This window comes from Mustela lutreola, chromosome 2 (assembly GCF_030435805.1).
Source record: "Mustela lutreola isolate mMusLut2 chromosome 2, mMusLut2.pri, whole genome shotgun sequence".
NCBI lineage: Eukaryota > Metazoa > Chordata > Mammalia > Carnivora > Mustelidae > Mustela > Mustela lutreola.
In genome coordinates this window covers 148,265,665-148,271,565 of record NC_081291.1, presented here as the reverse complement: position 1 = coordinate 148,271,565, position 5,901 = coordinate 148,265,665, and positions in this window count along the sequence as shown.

Genomic DNA, 5,901 nt, shown 5'->3' with positions numbered 1-5,901 from the left:
TCATCATTTAGCGTCCTTATTCCATTTATCAGAGATGTAATTTTCCATTATGTGGATGTCATGGTTCGTTCAGGCTGCGACCACAGGGTATCACAGACCAAGTAGCTGATAAACGCAGACATTTATTTCTCACAGTCCAGGAGGCGAAGATCGGTGCTCCATCTTCAGCACCGAGATCAGGGTGCTGGCATGGGCAGGGGAGGGCCCCTTCCAGATCACAGGCTTCTCCTTGTATCCCCACATGGTAGAATGGAATGGAATGGAAGTCTCTTAGCTTCTTTTATATGGGCACTAATCCCATTCATGAGGGCTCCACCAGTGCACCCTAAAGACTCTATCACCTCATACTGTCATACTGGGCACTAGGAATTCAACATATGAATTTGAGAAGAGACATTCAGACCAGAGTGGTGGATGTACCTCAACGGAGAGAGGCTACTGTTTGGCAATTTTATTATTACCTGTAGTCTGATTTCACCCTAAGTGATAGACCAGTCAGAAGCGGGCAAGGGTGAAGGAGAAGACCTAGCAAAGCTCTTTAGTGGCAGGATGAAACTCACTGAGCTCAAGCACTGCATAGCTTTGAGTGATCTGGATTTTAATTTCTGGATTTAATTGCTGTGGGCTGGATGTGAGGTGAAGCAAGGTACCAGAAGCATGAAAGGAAACCAGGCTTTATTGTTGATCCTTTAGAATCTGAGCACAAAGGAATGGCTTAGCATGTTACACTGTAACCGACCTTTCAATATTTTCTCATAAACAAGGGTTCTAAATTCCTACAAAAGATACCAGGATACAAGAATGAGGGGAATGGGATCTAGTCCCCTAGAACACCAGATTTCTCAGAGAAGAATGCTATGGCCTCCCACTTCCTCAGGAGCAGACCCCCAAAGTAACAAGGTACGGTGCAGGACTTTTCTTTGTCTTAGTGATGTCTTGTCTTTGACTGGTGGCCAGGGCTGAAGCTGAAGACATAGGAACCTTATATTCCCCACATTCTGCACAGAAAGATGCCAAGGAACCAGTAAAAATTAGGGTCAGTCACTGGCTGACCCTAGCCATCACCACACTGCTCCTCTCCATCCACATTGGCCACGGACAGTTGGCAGGAATTAGGAGAGGGGGCATGGTGGAGAAAGCCAAGTGTTCCAAGCTGTTGGAACCCTCAGTTTGTGTGTGGGAGTGGTTGTGGCTATCCCAAAGGGGTCTCTCATAAAGATGTGGATCCTTCAGGAAAGGAGGATGGTCATTGTATTAGTTCTTTCATATTTCTCTAATTAATTACTATATATTTAGTAGATTAAAACAACACAAGGATATTCTTGTATGGCTCTGGAAGTCTGAGCCAATCTCACTGAGTTAGGTCAAGGCATAGGCAGGGCTACATTTCTTCTACCCTGGTCCACCCTGGTTCCATCTTCAGAAGGCCTTTTCCTAACTTTGACTTTCTCATTAGAACCAGTGTGATTACATTGGTTTACCTGAATCATCCAGGATAAGCTTTACCTCAAGATCCTTAATTTAACATCTGCCAAGTCTCTTTCACCATGTACAGTAACATATTCACAGGTTCCATGAAATAGGACGTGGACATCTCGGCAGCCGTTATTCAGCCCATACTGTCGGAGGTCCTTGATTAGACATCGACTTTGGCACTGGACGTGTTGAACTGCCCTCTGCCTACCCAAGAAGGGCAAAAGAGAATTAGAGAGGGATGGTGGGGGTGGGGGGTGGTTAGAGGAGGATGTGACAGTTCCCAGGGGGTCCAGAGAGCTGCCCACCAGGGAAGAGGGACCTGAGAAGCAAGAGACTCTCTGTGCAGAGTTGTCAGGGGCTGGGCTGCCCTGAGGCGGGAGCTAAGGGATCCGATGAAGTGAGTAAGAATGTGGATCTCCCATCAGGGATGTCTGTGGGGGAGCAGGAGCAAGCACAGGCCACCTGTCTCCCCACACCAATCCCTGGCGTCACAGCCTGGTGAGTTATTTGGAAGGGAAGAGCTTGACCTCAAATGTAAGATGGGGAGGTATTAGTTGCCTGGGCTTTTTAGTAACTTCAGAAAACCAGAAAGCCAGCTTTGCCCAGGATGTCATGGTACCCAGTGGGGAAAGAAAAGTTAACACTTGGCATTTGGGGTTCAGAGATGAAAACCCCACAACCATTTCGTGTTTGTGTGACTAGCAAGATCATGCTCCTCTGCACCCCGGTTAGGTTTCTTCACGTCAGGGCTGGGACTCCAGTGAGGGAATGAAGAATGGTAAGAAGACTAAGTCATAGCAACCATCTACGCTTGACTCAGGATCGCGGCACCCACAGGTCCACCCTCCAGACCCACATTTCCCACAGGTCTGTGTGGTTGTCAACGTGGCTGCAGAGATTGGGGCCCACTTCTGACAGAAGTGGAGAAAAGGATTCCCAATTTAATGGTGATCAATGAACACTTCTTAAACGCCCGTTCTTTCTGAAGGGCACCCCAGCAGGACCTCACACTTGCCTACAAGGAGGCATTTGAAGATGATCACCCAGCTAACTCCCGGACTCCCTATTACCCCCCCGCGACTCTCATTCTTGCCTCCCGTGGAGTGAATGCCTCAGGAGGCCCCAGAGCAGCCTTGTGAGCAGGACGGGTTTTAGGGGCTGGCAACCCCAGCTTCCAATCCTAGTTTGACATTACGAGGTGCACGAGCATCACTTCACCTTTTCACATCAATATACCAAACCCAGGTGGGCAAAGCACAAACTACTCTTGGTAGATGTGGGATCCTCTTCAATATTTGGGGTGGCAGGGACCATGTGACATGAACCACTGCAACGTCACTGCTGAGTTGCCAGGAAAAGAGGTCTCGAGCTGACTTGTTGCTCCATGTAGGCGTTCTCTAGCAAGTCGGGGTGCATCACATACACTCCCTGCTCAGCAAGCTTGATGGAATCCCAGCTCTTGATCCCTCCTAAGGGAGGGATCTGAGTTGCATCTGAGACCAATGGAGCTCTGGTCTAGAGGCAGGATTCTGTGAACCTTTTTGATGGGAGTCAGGCACCCAGGACCTCCCTGGAATCAGTAGGTGGGGGCAGGACTTAATCAGCTGTAGGGGTCATTGATGAGGGTTAAGGTTCTTGCTGGCCACTCACACGAGTGGATTCTTTATTTTAGTTATCCATACATGTTGAGCAAACTGTTAAATTTACTAATGGAAACTCATGCTATCGTCCATTATGCTAATGAAAAAACTTCAAGTGCTGGTGAGCGATAAAAATAGCTGAGAAGCTTATAGTAGCCCCCTCTGGAGTGGGGCCTTTTGATTAAATGCCAGCAAACCACCCCTGGCGTGTATATTCCTGATTAGGACATGATGGTCACAAGGGTGCAGCCTAAAGTAACACACATATTTATTCCACACGGTATGTTCTACTATTTTAAAGCACAATACAGAAGACACAATACCTCTCTTGCCTTAGTTTCCTCTTCTATAAAATGAGAATAATTATATTTATTTCATACAGTTGCCACCAGACTATTAAAGGAGAAAGCTTAGTCTAGTGTCTGGTAAATAATAATGGCTCAGAAAGTGTTCGCCAATATTATTGTTATTTTTTGCTTAGATACACCCAAGCAAACTTCTTTACAAATCTGTACCCATTGAACACTTGGAAGCTGACATCTAAAATTTTTCATTAATAGATTTACATAATAGCAAAGGGTAGAATTTGGAGTGTGTAGTAATTATTAATTATAATTAAAAGTGATATATCGATGTTCTAAATCTCTCCAATGGAATCTAAATACTACAATGATTTGATGCCCACTATCCTTATTTTGTTTTTATTTTTTTAGGAAGAGAAGGAAGGGAGAAGGAAAGGAAGAGAGAGAAAAATCTTTTTCTTTTTTTTTTAAGATTTTATCTATTTATTTAACAGATCACAAGTAGGCAGAGAGGCAGGCAGGGTTGGGGGGAGCAGGCTCCCTGCTGAGCAGAGAGCCCAATGCGGGGCTCAATCCCAGGACCCTTAGATCATGTCCTGAGCTGAAAGCAGATGCTTAACCCACTCAGCCACCCAGGCGCCCCTAGGGAGAGAAAATCTTAAGCAGGCTCTATGCACAGCATGGAGCCCAAAGCAAGGCTCCATCTTGCAACCCTGAGGTAGTGAACTGAGGTGAAATCAAGGGTCAGATGCTTAACATACTGAACGACTCAGGAGTCTCCTCAGTCTCCTTATTTTATTTAACAGAAAAAGAGACAGCAAGAGAGAGAATACAAACAGAGGGAGTGGGAGAGGGAAAAGCAGGCTTCCTGCTGAGCAGGGAGCCCAATGCTGGTCTTGATCCCAGGACCCTGGGATCATGCTTGAGCTGAAAGCAACCGCCTAATGACTGAGCCATCCAGGTGCCCCCTCAGTATCCTTATTTTAAAAACACATGAACAAGCTTCTCTTTCCTATAGAAGCTCTTCTGTAATATTTAAAGCAAGACATTTTATTTCTTTACTTTTTCTCTTTGAACTTGTATTTCCATTCCACTTACCCTACAAATTTTTATTCTAACGTATTTTTATGCTTTAAAGTCTTATATTGATTGCTCTGTTGTATTTTCTGCAACAAATTTATGCATGTAGATAAAAGTTTTACGATTCATTTTATTTCTTATTACCTTAAGGCCCTAAATGTTAAAATCATTATTTAGATTGGGTTATCATTACAGTCATTTTTTAGTGTGGAGCTAATAAAATAATCAAAATAATATAAATGTATTATAAATTTTGATAAACATGTACTAAAGAAAAATTAAACTTGTCTTAGAAATAAACAATATGATTTTAAAAATTAATTCATGTATCTGGATGAATATTGTTTAGTTCTAGAATGAGAAAAGGTTTATCATCAATTATTTCCCAGTTTTATTTTTATCAGTATAAGAAGTGAGAACATTCATTCACGTATATAAGTGGATGGGAGAGGAAGGAGTCTTGCGAGAGCAAGGGCATTCCATTCGTTGAACTCGGCGTATTTTGAGAAGTATTATGACAACCGCTGAGCAATAACTTGTGCGCTAAATAATGAAAGCAGGGAGGTTATTGTTTAAATCACGAGGACCTGATAGAACTGAGTTACCCACCCCACTTGGCAAGGAACCATGACTAACCAAGGAATTTGCTAAAGACAACTGGAACGTGAAAGGTAGGAAGGATAGCTCATGCCCAGTTACAAAAATCTAATGGGTAGATCAGATTAATGGGTAGGTACCTATGGGAAGAGCAGTCAGTTAAATATCCAACTCTTGGTTTCAGCTCAGTTCTGATCTCAGGGTCATGGGGTGAGCCCCCCCCGACCCCAAGTAGCTCAATGCTGAGCATGGAGTCTGCTTGGGTTTCTCTCTCCCTCCTCCTCTACCCTCTACCCCTCCCTACTGCATTTATTTCTCTCTGAAATAAATAAATCTTTAAAAAAAAAAAAGAGAGAGAGAGAAAGAAAGAAATTTTACGCCAATTAAATATTTCATGGTATATAATAAAATACGTTTTAACTGGACTGTTAACATTTTCTTAGATTCAGTGTATATTGTTATCTTGGAGTGCCTGGGTGGCACAGTTGGTTAGGCCTCCAACTCTTGGTTTCAGCTCAGGTCTGATCCCAGGGTGGTGAGATCGAGCCCCACATGGGGCTCCATCCTTGGCACAGAGTCTGCTTAAGGTTTTCTCTCCCTCCGCCCGCACCCCCTGCATGCTCTTTCTAAAATCAATCAATCTTAAAAAAAAGAGAGAAGAAAATGTTATCTAAAGGTTAATTCCAGTGGGTCTTCAAAACCTGACTAAGCTAGAAAATATTCTTGATATACTAAAAAGAATAAGCACCACTAAACCTCACCACTTTGGCTGCTCACAGTTGCTTTTCTTTCCCGCTAATGACATG